This window comes from Heteronotia binoei, chromosome 4 (assembly GCF_032191835.1).
Source record: "Heteronotia binoei isolate CCM8104 ecotype False Entrance Well chromosome 4, APGP_CSIRO_Hbin_v1, whole genome shotgun sequence".
Taxonomy (NCBI): domain Eukaryota; kingdom Metazoa; phylum Chordata; class Lepidosauria; order Squamata; family Gekkonidae; genus Heteronotia; species Heteronotia binoei.
In genome coordinates this window covers 136,030,031-136,046,544 of record NC_083226.1, presented here as the reverse complement: position 1 = coordinate 136,046,544, position 16,514 = coordinate 136,030,031, and the positions used below count along the sequence as shown (strand labels likewise).

Below are 16,514 nucleotides of genomic sequence, written 5' to 3'. Positions count from 1 at the left end.
ATTGCTATATTATTGCTTTTTATTTGCCAAAAGTTAAAATGTTTGTATTTTCCATGTTTCATAGCATAAAGAGTTTTTAATATATATATAAACTGAGGAATGGTAACCATTTAATACTTAAAGGAAAAATATACATAAGTGACTGTTACTGAACACTTTCTCATGTGTGTCAGAGCTGTTCAGCTAGCTCACCTTTAGCCCAACTCCTCCATAGTCAGTACTGTGTACATGAGTGAGAGAGGGGATGTGTTGGAGCAGTGATCCATAAATTACAAGGAATTATCACCATAACAGAAAGTTGGCAGTGTCCATTCATTTCTCTGTGTTATGTAGGTGAATTGCATTATACTGAGACAAACCATTAGCTCATCCTGCTCATTGTTACCTACATTGGCTAGGCAGCATCTCTTCAGAGTCCTAGGTAAAGACATGTCTTTCTCCAAACCTACAAGATTATTTAACTGGAGGTGAATTGAATCTGGGATCTCCTGTATGGAAAGCTTGTGCTCTACTGCTGAGCCATGTTCCTCTACTTGTAAGATCCTCACTAAGGGTCCAGATAGGCTTGATTGTAAATTTTTTGCAGTGGAAAGAATAAAAGATGTCCCCCAAGAAAACTAAAAATGATAAGAGACTGGTGAACTGGTAGATTTCTTTGGACAAGTGAAGGAATATGCAGTTTTGTCATGTAGAATGGAAAAACAGGCATATAGAAAGCAAAAATGTAACTGTTCTAGTTGCACACAACATAGATTTGTAGGGTGGTTACAATTGCTTATAATCTATAGTAACCTTCTGTTGTAAATTGTACTTGACTGCAGTGTAGCGCTACCTGTTCAGCTCTGTGAGCTCTATGGAACCTGTGAAAAATATAGCTTATCATCTCAAGAGCCCCATGGTGCAGAGTGGTAAAGCTGCAGTACTGCAGTTGGAGTACTGCTCAAGACCTGAATTCGATCCCAGCAGAAGCTAGTTCCAGGTAGCCGGCTCCAGGTTGGCTCAGCCTTCCATCCTTCCTAGGTCGGTAAAATGAGTACCCAGTATAGATGACTGGGGAAGGCAGTGGCAAGGAAAGGTCCCCTGTGCAGCACCAGTTGTTTCCGACTCTGGGGTGACGTTGCTTTCGCAACGTTTTCATGGCAGACTTTTTATGGGGGTGGTTTGCCATTGCCTTCCCCAGTCATCTACACTTTTCCCCCCAGCAAGCTGGGTACTCATTTTACCGACCTCGGAAGGATGGAAGGCTGAGTCAACCTTGGGCCGGCTACCTGAAAACCCAGCTTCTGCCGGGAATCGAACTCAGGTCATGAGCAGAGCTTAGGACTGCAGTACTGCAGCTTTAACACACTGCACCACAGGGTAGCACCCCATAAAATGTCTGCCAGGAAAACGTTGTGAAAGCAATGTCACCCAAGAGTCAAAAACGACTGGTGCTTGCACAGGGGACTGCATTTACCTTTAATCTCAATGTATTTCATTACTACTTATAATATGCATTTCTTTCTGGGTTCCCACCGCCTCCCCACTTCTAGAGTTTCCAGGTCCAGCAATCTGTTCTAAAATTTCACATGGCATTATGAACTACCTTGAAATTAGAATAATAAAGTTAAATACTTTCATAAGTTGTAGGAGTATCCATTAAAAAGCAGCCCTGATTACATTTCAGCATGAAGTAAAACTGAGTGTATGCTTGCTAGTTTTATTGTGGATTCAGTGCTAAATTAATGATGAATTCACATAGCTGAATCCCTTTTACAGCATAGTGAGCCACTATGTCAGGCCACCAGCTTCCAAAGAATGTATTAGTGAAAAATAACAGAACTAGGCAAAATGGGGAAATAAGCTTGTATCATATGTGTGGTAAAAGATCTGCATTTGCTGCTCATCTGTCTCCAGGCACTATTCAGTGTTGGTTCTTATCCATGAGGACCTAAATGGCTTGAGGCCAAGGTACTGGAAGAACACCTCTACTCATATTGTCCAGCCTGCCAATTAAGATCCTTTTCTGAAACCCTGATCTCTGTGCTACTGCCAGCAGAAGTGAGGTGAATGGTGACCAGAGATGGCTTTTTCAGTAGTGGAACCTCACTGTGAAAATACTCTTTTAGTAGTCTTGCATCTGGCCCATGAACTCTTTTTCAATATAGGCTGGTCAATATGGATGTTTGTGTTACTGTTTTTATAGCTATGTGTTAATGATTGGCTTTATTGTTTTAAGGTACCTCAAACAGGTCTCCTTATTTCAAAGAAAATAAGAGATGACATCACAATGTATCCCTTAGAGGAAGTTAAGGATTCAGAGCCTTTTGCCTGGTTAATATATTGATTAGGTTGTTATAGTCAACGTAAAAAATTTCCATATAATTTACAAGCTCCTACAAATCTGGAAGCAGTGTTTGATTTGAATGCTAATTTTATTCTTGCCATTTGTACCCAACCTTACTCCTCATTGATGATCCATAGTGGCTTACATTGTTCTCCATTGTATCTTGGCAACCACACTGTGAGGTAGATTAGGTTGAAAGTATGACACGGCAAATTTCTATGCCAGAGTAGGGGTTCAAACCTGGATTGCTCAAATCCTAGACCAACAGTCTAACCAATACAACACTGGTTTTGTGTATGTGTGTTTGGGATTTTTGCTTCAGGGTCTGTAAGTTCCTTGAGAATTTAAAGCTTTTAAATATGCACACACTTGAATAATTATTATTGTATGGCATTGTGTGTAGTATAGCTTGGAGATCCAAAGATTGTCTGTTAGCTTTAAGCTGTAACTCTTCTTACCATTATTAACCACTAAGTAGTGAGGTAGATTTTTTTTTTGACTGAGACTCTGAGAGAATTGTGACTGACCCAAGGTTGCCTAGCTGGCTTCATGTGGAAGAGTATGGAGTTGAACCTGGTTCTCCAGATTAGAGTCCTGCTGCTCTTAACCACTGCACCATGCTAGCTCTCTACATCTTTAACTGAATTATGCCATGGATCGAGCTATCTCGGTATTGTTGCTGATTTTTGATAGTAGTTCTCTGAATTTCAGGTGGAGAGACTTGCTTGCCCAATACCTGTGCCTGAGATCTCTTAACTGAGATGGCATCTTGAACCTTCAGAATATTGCATGAATTTTCTGCTGCCAATCCATTCCTCTTACCCTTTATTCAGTAACAGTTTCCAGAGAAGGAGAATAAAAGTGTATTATTAGCAAGCAGTGCTAATAGCACTGGCCCCTCAAACAGGGACCAGATGCTAAATATTATGTTCCAAGTGGCATGTGGTGTTTGGCTTTGTAGTTTGAGCTGTAAAAAAAAGACAGTGTTGTATATCAAGATGGACGGAGGCATTAGCAGATGGGTTGTTGGTGCCTGGTTCTGATAATGATTTTCAATAATTCACAGGTGGCTGTCTTTATTTGCTGATCTAAATGAGAAAGCAGTGCTTGCTGCCCTGCATGTGTTGTAATGATTAAGATGGATATGCTTATAAAGGACAAATCCTTCTGTTGCATGTTAGCCATTCATCCTTTGGAATATTTAAGAAGGCCTAAGGCTGTTGGCAAATGAGCTGCCTTTGCAGCATAAGATTAGGGTAGAAAAATGTTGACATTTCTTACTCCATTGTAAGAGGCTGAAGCTCTTCCTTTGCTCAAAAAAGAAGTCAGTATATTAAATATTTTTCATTGAGCTCTCTGTTCTCCCTCAGAGGTTGTTGGACATTTCCATGGGTTATTCCCATTGTTCCTTTAGGGAGGCAGGAAACACTTCCCTCCCCGCTTCCTCTTGGCGCCTTCGGAATAACCCCGCCTCTGAGTTTAGTTCCTGCCTCTACAGGGAGCAGCAGCACAAAGTTTAGGCTAAGCTTCTCTTCATTCCTTTTTCGCTTCACTCCTCAATTTTATTTCTTTTCAACTATTCTCTCTTTCTCTCGCTTTCCTCTGCCCTCTGGATTAACATTATCAATACAGAGCAATGCGCTTTGGATTATCAACAGCTACCAGGGTCTTCTCCAAGATTTTAATAAACCCTGTGGTTTATCTGAGGAGGAAAGGAGTCCACGTTCACCCCCATCTGGACAATCTCCTAGTCCGATCCAACAGCAGAGAGAAGTCCCTTCAGGACACAGAACTTACTATCCAATGCCTATGGTCCCATGGCTTCATTGTGAACTATCACCCTCTGGATGACCTGGGGTACTAGAGGTACATTCTAGACTTCTTGGAGAGCTTGGATACCATTGAACCATGGTAGCCCTCTGGTAGGATTGTGTAGTAAAAAACCTCCATCTCTTATCAAAATTAGTCATCATTGGGAAACTGCTGTTCCTGTCTTGGTATACCCCAGCAATAATTGTGGAACAGCTGCTATATCACAGCTCTATTCCATCAGTAGTAGTGGTAATTCTGTTTATGTATAAAAGAGACATGTAAGAAAATGTAAGCACAGTGTCAGAAGAATTATTTGAAACTATCTGCTGACAAACTGTAAACACAATTACAGCTTATAATGCAGATCACATAATAGAATACAGTAGGAAATATCAATGCACTTATCATTAATTTGATATCATTAACATTTACTCAGGTCTAGACATCTACATTTCTTAATGTGTTGGGTTACTTTGTATGGGGGTCCTCAACCTTTTTCAGCCTGTGGGTACCTTTGGAATTCTGATACAGAGTGGTGGGCAGAACCCCAAAATAGCTGCATGGGAGGTGGGGCCAACCAGAAAATTCCAGGGAGTGAAATTATGCATAACTCTTGACAGTAGCTCTTCAACATTCTAGGTTCAGGCTTTGTTTAATAGGATGCCTTTTAAAATTAATATATAGTTTAAAATGTCGACTGAGGGGTGATATGATAGAGGTTTACAAGATTATGCATGGGAAGGAGAAGGTAGAGAAAGAAGTACTTTTCTCCTTTTCTCACAATACAAGAACTCGTGGGCATTCAATGAAATTGCTGAGCAGTTGGGTTAGAACTGATAAAAGGAAATACTTCTTCACCCAAAGGGTGATTAACACATGGAATTCACTGCCACAGGAAGTGGTGGTGGCTACAAGCATAGACAGCTTCAAGAGGGGATTGGATTAGCATATGGAGCAGAGGTCCATCAGTGGCTATTAGCCACAACGTATCATTGGATTTCTCTGTCTGGGGCAGTGATGCTCTGTATTCTTGGTGCTTGAGGGGCACAGTGGGAGGGTTTCTGGTGTCCTGGCCCCACTGGTGGACCTCCTGATGGCACTTGGGGTTTTTTGCCACTTTGTGACACAGAGTGTTGGACTGGATGGGCCATTGGCCTGATCCAACATGGCTTCTCTTAGGTTCTTAAAAATATTGTTTACACATACAATAAATATATATACTGAGCTAGCTAATCAGTCCTTATCTGGCAGTATCTGTCTTAATTTTGCAAGCATCTAATGCACTTATGCAAGAGGAAAATAAATGTTTCTCATGACTGTCATCCTCACATGAGCTTCTCTCAGGAGTCCAGCCATTTTATTTATTTATTTTATTCGATTTATATCCCGCCCTATCCCACCGAGGTGGGCTCAGGGCGGCTTACAACATAAAAACCAACAAAATCAATTTAAATACATTAATACATTAATAATTATAATTATACAATAAAATACATAAAATACATATAAAATACATAATACAATTTTAACCTGTACTGTTACTTGTAACTAATGACAGTTGATGCTGAAGAGTGGGTGAGAGCTCCTTGCACATGTGTACATTAAGAGATATTCTTGACACAAATGATTTTTTGGAAAAGCAATCAACCCTTGACGTAGTCATCTTGTTATCAACTTCCACTTCAATAATAACACATTAAAACTGAGAAGTCCTAATGACTTCAATAGAAGGTTCAGTTAGGTGCGTTAAGTGTTCTAACCGTACAGCTTAATAGCAATCAGAGTAAAGTCCTCCTGTGTTTTAGAATATTGCTCGGCTTTTCACACTGATAATATACTGTGCCTGCAAGAAGCTGCCTGCATTAAAAAGCCCCACTTGGCCACACCCATCTGGCCCCACCCTGGAAAGGTGCAGGTGGAACCCATGACACCCATGGATACTATGTAGGGAATCACTAGTTTAGTGAATACAACCCACATCATATTAGTAATTACATAGGTTCAGTTAACACATTCAGTCTGTCTTAAGATAGCTGCCATAAATTCAGATTCATGAGTATAGTTTCATTTAGCAAATTCTTCGTTGCAGCTATAAGCAACACTCCTTTATTTCAGAGAGCTCTGGGATAGAGCAGAGAAGTGCTACAAGGGTGGGGTTTGTGGCTCAGCAGCTGGGGAAGTTGCTGAAAACTTCTGAGTTTGTGTGGAGGGCTGAAGGTGAAGGTGATTGTTGCTGATTGATTAGGAGTGGCTGTGTTCCCCACCCTCTTTGCATTATTAAGCTGCGCCTTGCCAGAGAGCTAAAGGGCTCTTAGCCTGGGGGCTGTGTAAGAACCAGGAACCCAGATTCCTTGTGTTCTCTGTAAGGTATGTAGACTCTCCAGACGGGAGCCACATAAACAAACAGGGTTTAAAAGGGGACTGTATTTTTAAAAAGCTATCATGAAGGTAGAATGCCAGCGGGGGGGGGGGGGGTGCTTTCCAGTGTTTTGCACTGAGTGTCACATGTATGACTATCTGCCCACAGGACAGAAGTCTTGGGTGTGTTCTTGATGCAAGGAGCTCCTGGTCCTCAGAATGAGTTCGTACCCTTGAGGCCGAGGTGACTGACCTAGAGAAACAGAGACAGTCAGTTAGGCACTCAGAGAAGACTCTCGGGGAGTGTTAGATGAGCTTCGCTCTGAACATAGCAGCCCCGTTGCTGCCAGGTAGCATGAGGGTCGAGAGGGAACAGGGCACCAGGCTGAGGATAAGGGGAATGCTCCCTCAGAAGGGACCTCTTCTTCAGTTGGTGAGCGGGAATCTTTTCGCGCCAAGGAACCATCCCTGGGGAGGGGGGGGTCTTGGTAGTTGATGATTCGATCCTTAGGCAAGTAGACAGCTGGGTGGCAAAACCGCGTACTGACCGTATGGTGACTTGCCCGCCTGGTGCGAAGGTAATGGACATTACGTGTGTAGTAGGTAGACTGATAGACAGTGCTGGGGAGGAGCCGGTGGTCATGGTGCATGTTGGCACCAACGATGTGGGGAAATGCAGTCGTGAGGTCCTGGAGGAAAAATTTAGGCTGCTAGGCGGGAGACTTAAGGCCAGGACCTCCAAGGTAGCCCTCTTAGAAGTTCTACCTGTTCCACATGTAGGGTTGGAGAGACAGGCACAAATTAGAAGTCTCAATGTGAGGATGAGACAATGGTGTAAGGAGGAAGGGTTTAAGTTTGTTAGGCACTGGGATGCTTTCTGGAACAAGCGGGAGCTGTACAAAGGAGACGGTCTCCACTTGTCCCCAGATGGAACCAGGCTGCTAGTGCTTAAAATCAAAAAGGTCGCAGAGCAGTTTTTAAACTAAATCTTGGGGGAAAGCCAACAGGAGATGAAATGTCTCTGGTTTGGGAGGACTCATCTCAAAGAGATGAAGGGTTAGCTGTTACTTTTCTCTGGGTAATGGATCAGAGTTGTCCACTGAGATGGTGACAAACAGTATGGAGTGTCTGCCAAAGTCTCAAGGCGGCAGGAGGAAGGTGGCGGGCCTAGCTTGCCTGGGACATTATAGATGTTTGTACACAAATGCTAGAAGTGTTCAAAGTAAAATTGGTGAGTTGGAATGTTTAGTGTTGGGGGAAAACATAAAAATTGAGGGAATTTCAGAAACTTGGTGGAATGAGGAGAATCAATGGGACACGGTGATTCCTGGATATAAGTCTCCCTGAGTCCGCTTGTGGAGACGGCGGGATATAAATTGAACGTAATAAATAAATAAATAAGTTATATCGGAAGGATAAGGACAGAAGGGTTGGAGGTGGGGTGGCTCTGTATGTCAGAGAGGGCATACGGTCCAGTAAGACTGAGGTCAGAGAATTAGATTCCCTTCTAGAAATGCTTTGGGTTGAAATAGAGGGCTCAAAAGGAAATTTAACTATGGGAGTTTGTTATCGCCCACCAAATCAAAAGATAGAGGACGATTATAATATGATGGAAGGCTTAAAGATAGTGGCTAAACATAAAAATTGTGTCGTCATAGGTGATTTTAATTACCTGCAGATTGATTGGGTCAATATGTGTTCTGGTCGAAAGAAAGAGATTGAGTTTCTAGATGCTCTCAATGACTGTGCTATGGAGCAGATGGTCTCTGAACCTACCAGGGGTGGGGCGATCCTGGATTTGGTCCTAAGTAATGCCCAAGACTTGGTGAGAGATGTAAAAGTGATCGCACCACTTGGGATCAATGACCATAACGTTATTGATTTCACCATTTGTATAAATAGGGAGTTGCCCCAAAAGACCAGCACAACCATGTTTAACTTTAAAAGGGGTAAATTCTCTGAGATGAGGTGGCATGTGAAGAGGAAATTGAAAGGACAGGTAAATACAGTCAAAACCCTTGGGGAAGCTTGGAGGCTATTTAAAACTACAATCCTAGAAGCGCAGATAAAATATATACCACAAGTTAGGAAAGGCACAAACAGGTTTAAGAAAAGGCCTGCATGGTTAACAAACAAAGTAATGGAAGCTGTAAAAGGTAAGAAGGACTCCTTTAAGTGGTGGATAGCTAGTCCAAATGAGATTAATAAAAGGGAACACAGGCTGTGGCAAATCAAATGCAAGACTGTGATCAGGCAAAAAGGGACTATGAGGAGCATATTGCAAAAAACATAAAGACCAACAATAAAAATTTCTTCAAATATATTAGAAGCAGGAAACCAGCCAGGGAGACAGTGGGGTCCTTGGATGACCAAGGGGTCAAAGGATTACTGAAGGAGGATAGGGAAATGGCTGAGAAACTGAATGCATTTTTTGCCTCTGTCTTCACTGTGGAAGATGAGAAGTGTTTGCCTGCTCCAGAACCACTTATTTTGGAAGGAGTGTTGAAAGACCTGAGTCAGATTGAGGTGACAAGAGAGGAGGTCTTACAACTGATAGACGAATTAAAAACTAATAAGTCACCAGGTCCGGATGGCATACATCCAAGAGTTCTGAAAAAACTCAAAGTTGAACTTGTGGATCTTCTGACAAAAATATGTAATCTTTCATTGAAATCTGCCTCCGTTCCTGAGGACTGGAAGGTAGCAAATGTCACCCCCATCTTTAAAAAGGGTTCCAGAGGAGATCTGGGAAACTACAGGCCAGTCAGTCTGACTTCAATACTGGGAAAGTTGGTAGAAACCATTATCAAGGACAGAATGAGTAGGCACATTGATGAACACGAGTTATTGAGGAAGGCTCAGCATGGGTTCTGTAAGGGAAGATCTTGCCTCACTAACCTGTTACATTTCTTTGAGAGGTGAACAAACGTGAACAAAGGAGACCCGAAAGATATTGTTTTCCTTGCCTTCCAGAAAGCTTTTGATAAAGTTCCTCATCAAAGGCTCCTTAGTAAGCTCGAGAGTCATGGAGTAAAAGGACAGGTCCTCTTGTAGATCAAAAACTGGCTAATTAATAGGAAGCAGAGAGTGAGTATAAATGGGCAGTCTTCGCAGTGGAGGATGGTAAGCAGTGAAGTGCCGCAAAGCTCAGTACTGGGTCCCATGCTCTTCAACTTGTTCATAAATGATTTGGAGTTGGGAGTGAGCAGTGAAGTGGCCAAGTTTGCAGATGACACTAAATTGTTTAGGGTGGTGAGAAGCAGAGAGGATTGTGAGGCACTCCAAAGGGATCTGTTGAGGCTGGGTGAGTGGGCGTCAACGTGGCAAATGAAGTTCTCCCTCAGAGGTTGTCAGACATCTCTGTGGGTTATTCCTACTGTTCCTTCAGGGAGGCAGGAAACACTTTTTTCACCTTCCTGTTGGCACTTTCAGAATAACCCCGCCCTCAGTTTTGTTCCTGCCTCTACATGGAGCAGCAGCACAAGGCTAGGCTAAGTCTTTTTTCTCTTTTTCTCTTCTTTATTTTCCCTTCCATAGCTATTCCTCTCTCTCTTCCTCCTTTTCTTTTCCCCTTCACTGGGCAAAGGAAACAGAGAGGATTAGCTTGGGCCGTTCTAAATGGCTTGCAGCAAAGACGGTTTCCTTTCTGATGAGGAGGGAGAGTCGCACGCTGCGCCTCTCGTGGCGGTGAATTTCGTCGAAGGTGCTGACTTGCCTTTGCGTCTTATTTGCGCCCTTCCCAATGCGGCCGCAGACGAATCGACTGCCGGCGCGTAATGGAAGCCCCTGCTACGTGCCTTGGGGCAGCAGTGAACAGCGGCGGCCATTTTGGAAGTGCGGGGCTCAGCTCTCAGACCTTCCAACCCCTAAGAGCAGGTACTCTGGAGGCGCGGAACTACCTGCAGCCGCAAGTGGAAGGCTTCCAGGATGGGGGTAATGTACCAATGAGCAACCCTCTGAACCCAGAGGCTATGCTCTTTATTAGGCGAGTGATGCAGGAAGAAATGGGATCCTTTTGCGCCCGAATGGGGCTTCTCCCACAGGGACCGACCTTTCCCTTAGATCCTCCCCGCTCTTTCTCCTGGCCTACCAAGGCAGCTCGAAAGGTCCCGTTACAGTCTTCCCAGTCTCTGCCTTTTGAGCCTGAATCTATAGCATCTGGCTCTGATCAAGAGGATAGGGAAGAGGGGGAGTGTTTCTCAGAGGAGGAACAGGAGGAGGTTAAAATACCTGAGCAGGCTAGTCGTTTCTTCCGACAGGAAGATTACCATTTTTTGCTAGCCAAAACTCTTTCAGCTTTAAAAATTGAGGAAGGGCCCATTGATGAGGAAGCCAAGGTAGCTAAATCAAAGAAGTTTTAAGTCCAGTACCAGTGGAAATACTGAGTTCTTGCCCCGCGGGGAAACTTCTGAACATGTATTCCCATTTCCAGAATACTTTGAAAAGCAGTTTAGAGTGGAATGGGAAAAGCCAGCTTCTCTTAAACAGTTCCCTCACTTAGTCAAAAAGTTGTACGCACTTCCTGCTTACACTAATGAATTATTACAGGCTCCAACAGTGCACGGTCCAGTAGCAGCTCTTCAATCCTCAGGCCTGGTATCGGAGGATGGCCAGGGTTCTCTTAGAGATCCTCTGGACAAAAAAGCTGAGGCGACATTGAAAAGACTATACGAATCTGTGGCCATGATGGTGAAGGTGTCCTCTGCGGCCTCCCTGGTTTCCAGGGCGTCCATTGTTTGGGTACGTAAGTTACTCCAGATGTTACCAGAGGACAACAGACGTATGTTAGAGGGCTCCTCACGCATTCTTAAGGCAGTGTCATTTACTGCTGACGTGACCTTAGACATCTTGACATTTGCCTCTAAGGCAATGGCGTCCACTATGGTGGCTAGACGCCTTCTATGGCTTTGGGCTTGGCAAGCTGACTTTCTCTGTAAGTCTACAGTGGCAGCATACCCTTTTCAGGGGGATCGTCTCTTTGGGGATGCTTTGGATAAGATCCTAGTAGAGACTAGGGATAAAAAGAAGGCCATGCCCAAATCCATTTGGAGAAATGATAAAAGGTGCCCTCAGTCCTTTCGGACTCAGCATTCCTTGGCCAGATATCGCACCGATTCAAAAAAGTTCAATTGGGAAACACCAAAGAACTCATTTAAGAGAGGTTCATTCGGCTCCAAATTCAATCGAAATAGCTTCTCCAAAATGGACAAGTCTGACAGAGAGGCCAAGTCCAAGCAGGCATGACTACAACCACATATCGGTGGGAGCTCGACTGCTCCATTTTGCAGCAACCTGAGAAGCCTCTCAGGCAGATCAATGGTCTTTATAAATTGTACAAGAGGGGTATTCAATAGAGTTCCACCGCATTCCACCAGACAGATTTGTCAAATCACCTACCCCCAAGCAGGGTCACAAATGTCTCATTACCACAAGAGCAATCCAGCATCTTCTCGACATTCGAGCAGTCGAACCGGTCCCGGGGTCGGAGAGGGGAAAAGGTGTGTACTCCATTCTTTTCACCATCCCCAAGAAGAATGGCGACTGGAGGGCCATCTTGGATCTCAAGTTTCTGAACCGCTACATCAAGGTACGTCATTTCAGAATGGAAACCTTGAGATTCATTATGGACTCACTTTTGACAGGGGAATATCTCACCTCTATAGACCTGACTGAAGCTTATCTTCACATACCTATCCATTCTTCTCATCGTCGTTTTCTAAGGTTTGTGGTACTGAATCAACATTACCAGTACAGGGCATTACCCTTTGGTCTATCAACAGCTCCCAGAGTTTTCTCCAAGATCTTAATAAATCCAGTAGTACAGCTGAGAAAGCAGGGGGTCCACGTTCATCCCTACCCGGACGACCTCTTAGTCAGATCCTACAGCAAAGAGAAATCTCTTCGGGACACAGTTCTGGCCGTTCAGTGCCTTCAGTCGCATGGGTTCATTGTGAACATAGCAAAGAGTTCGCTGCAGCCGAGCCAGAGCATCTAGGAGCGATGATCAACTCCACGTGCAACTCGCTATTTCTGCCTCTGTCCAAGGCCAGGACTATCAGGGACCTGGCTATCAGGGTCATCCAGAGCCAATCATCATGACTGATGTTGCTTGCCAAACTAATGGGATTATTGATTTCGACCATAGACATGATCCAATGGGCCAGATTCCACTCCATACCTCTTCAAATGTTCCTACGGCCATTTCAGATTCAGATCATGGAGAGAAAGGACATAAATTTGATAATTCCGTTATCAGTCAAGAGGAGCTTACAATGGTGGACAGACTTGACTCATCTTTGCCAGGGCAAATTGTTCCATCCTCCCTCATCCCTAGAGCTGTTCACAGATGCCAGCCTAGGGGGGTGGGGGGCCACTCTTCAGGACAAACCAGTCCAGGGCAGGTGGTCACAACCCGAGGGTCTGCTTCCCATCAATCTCCTGGAAGTCAGAGCCATACGTCTGGCTCTGGTTGCCTTCAGGACACAAATGCGTCAGAAACACGTTCTTGTCAGAACGGACAACATAACAGCCAAGGCATACCTGAACAACCAAGGGGGTTCCAGATCCTCGCAGTTACACAGGGAAGCATCAAAGATTCTAGCATGGGCAGAAAAGAATCTGGCCTCTCTAAGGGCGGAACACATCAGAGGCCAGGACAACATACAAGCAGACTGGTTGAGCAGACAGGCAATCTGCGAAGGCGAGTGGGCTCTCAGCCCAAGTCTATTCCATCTCATCTGTCAACGTTGGGGTCAACCAGACGTGGATCTATTCGCTTCTGACGCAAACACAAAGCTACCAAGGTATTTCACGAGGTTCTTCCATCCGGAAGCCGAACAGACAGACGCTTTGACAGCTCCATGGCCTCCAGGTCTCCTGTACGCGTTTCCTCCAGTCCTTCTGGTTTCTCGAGTTCTGCGGAGGGTGAGAGTTCTACAGGCAGAAATCATCATGGTAGCGCCCTATTGGCCATGGCGCTCAATGTTGACAGAGCTAACAATAGACCTTCCGCTGTCGCTGCCAGTGTTTCCCAACATGCTTCATAAGGGTCCGGTGTGGCACCCCGACCCAGAGTGGCTTCACTTGACCGCATGGAGATTGAGAGGGAAACCTTCAAAGGTTTAGGCTACTCACCTGAGGTGACGGACACTATGCTAGCGTCAAGAGGCCCTTCCACTGTTCGTATATACAATACAACTTGGAAGGCCTTTGTCCGCTGGTGTTGTAGAAAAAAGGTCTCCTCGCTTGCCCCTTCCATTGCGGAGGTACTAGCGTTTTTACAGGAGGGCCTAGAGTCCAGGTTAAAACCAGCTACCTTATGAAGGCAGATAGCTGCCCTGTCCACAGTCTTAGCTGTCATTAGAGGGTACAGGCTATCTCAACATCCACACATCCAGTTATTTTTGCAGGGGGCTAATTTAAAGTCACCTCCGACAGTCCATCGTTTTCCATCTTGGCGACTCCATACCATTTTGTCAGCTCTTACAAAGAAGCCATTTGAACCTCTTCGAGAGGTGGACTTAAAATGGGTTCGAATGAAAATTCTCTTCTTGGTAGCCATAACGTCTGCACGTTGAGTTTCGGAACTGGAGGCTCTAGCAGTGAAAGCTGGGCTTTGCGTGTTCCATAAAGAAAAGGTGGTTCTGCGCACAGATCCTTCCTTCCTGCTCAAGGCTGTTTCTAAGTTCCATCGTACACAAGAAATCTACCTACCCACATTTTGTCCGCAACCCAAACATCCAAAGGAAGTCGTTTGGCATACCTTAGACGTGCGCAGAGCCTTAAAAATTTTCATCCTGAGATCTGAATCGATTAGGAAAACAGACTATATGTTCATTAACATCTCTCCTTCCAGAGCTGGAGATAAGATGTCCACTTCGTCAATTAGTGCAGTTCTGAAGGCCTGTATCATTGAAGCATATAGGGCTTCAGGGTTGCAAATTCCTAGAGGAATTACGGCCCATTCCCTTAGGAGTGCGTCCACAAACGCGGCACTGCTGAATCGCGCTTCAGTGGAAGAGGTGTGTAGAGCTGCTACCTGGTGCTCTCCATCTACATTCGTAAAGCACTATAAGATTCATTCCATGGCCTCAGCAGACGTAGCATTTGGGAGAAAGGTATTACAGCATGTTCTGGGGGAGGCCAGCGATGAAGACCCACCCAACTAGGGGGGGATTGCTCTGGTAGGTCCCACAGAGATGTCCGACAACCTCTGAGGGAGAACGGCCCATTGGACTTACCGTGAGGGGTCCTTCTCCTCAGAGGTTCGGAGGACATCTCACCACTCCCAGATTTATCTTCATCGCTTATATCTTATTATGCTCTATCTACTACAGTTTTTCTCCCTTGTACTGTTCTACTTTCAGTACTATTGGAGTTCACTATTAGTTTATGTTGTAGTTTCTAAATTGTTAGTTTGTGTTTATAGTCCTTCTAGTTAGAGGGAAGACAACACTGCTTTCGGAGTCCCACAACTGAGGGTGGGGTTATTCCGAAGGCGCCAACAGGAAGGTGAAAAAAATATTTCCTGCCTCCCTTAAAGGAACAGTAGGAATAACCCACAGAGATGTCCTCCGTACCTCTGAGGAGAAGGACCCCTCACGGTAAGTCCAGTGGGCCGTTCAATGTGGCCAAATGCAAAGTAATGCACATTGGGGCCAAGAATCCCAGCTACAAATACAAGTTGATGGGGTGTGAACTGGCAGAGACTGACCAAGAGAGAGATCTTGGGGTCATGGTAGATAACTCACTGAAAATATCAAGACAGTGTGCGATTGCAATAAAAAAGGCCAACGCCATGCTGGGAATTATTAGGAAGGGAATTGAAAACAAATCAGCCAGTATCATAATGCCCCTGTATAAATCGATGGTGCGGTCTCATTTTGAATACTGTGTGCAATTCTGGTCACCGCACCTCAAAAAGGATATTATAGCATTGGAAAAAGTCCAGAAAAGGGCAACGAGAATGATTAAAGGTTTGGAACACTTTCCCTATGAAGAAAGGTTAAAACGCTTGGGGCTCTTTAGCTTGGAGAAACGTCAACTGTGGGGTGACATGATAGAGGTTTACAAGATTATGCGTGGGATGGAGACAGTAGAGAAAGAAGTACTTTTCTCCCTTTCTCACAATACAAGAAAACGTGGACATTCGATGAAATTGCTGAGCAGTTGGGTTAGAACGGATAAAAGGAGGTACTTCTTCACCCAAAGGGTGATTAACATGTGGAATTCACTGCCACAGGAGGTGGTAGCAGCTACAAGCATAGCCGGCTTCAAGAGGGGGTTAGATAAAAATATGGAGCAGAGGTCCATCAGTGGCTATTAGCCACAGTGTGCATATATGTGTGTATATATATTATATTTATATATATAAATTTTCTGGCCACTGTGTGACACAGAGTATTGGACTGGATGGGCCATTGGCCTGATCCAACATGGCTTCTCTTATGTTTTTATGCCATTTCATCCTTCCTTTTGCAGGACCTAAAAGGAAGAAATGGTAGTTCCATGGTTCAAATAATCATAATCTCATGGGGAATCTCTGTGCATGCTCGCACACACACATATGCCTACAGCCATCTTTGTGAAGTCATATGTGTGCAGTTGTATTCCAAACAGCAACAACACCAAGACTTGAGTCTTGAGAGCAATAGAATATATTTCTTTAGAATTATGTGCAATGTGATAGCCTGCTCATTTAGAAAGAGGTATTCACCTTAAGAGATCTCTTCCAAGATATTCAAAATAAGAGACTGTACAATCTTTATAAAAATTAAGCGGCAATAAAATAATGCCAGATAAATATTATAGTAATAGGATAATGGCTTTCTACCTTTAATAATGTATGATATCGGAAAAGTTTTATAGTGCTACAGCTTCAATTTTTTTTTAAGGTCAGTTGCATGGGAATGTAAACGTATAGCAATTGAAAATGAGTATCCTCTTCCAAGAAGCCATGCTCAGGGGTTTGCTTGCAAGATATTTTGCATCTGGGAACCTTTCCAGGCTTGCAACATTT

The 16,514-nt window shown here is 44.1% G+C and overlaps 1 protein-coding gene across 2 annotated transcripts in view; it reads left to right on the top strand.

Moving 5' to 3' along the window:
• CERT1 (ceramide transporter 1) overlaps positions 1–16,514 on the top strand; it is a 105,644-nt gene that overhangs the window by 21,322 nt on the left and 67,808 nt on the right. The gene's annotated exons all lie outside the window — the stretch shown is intronic.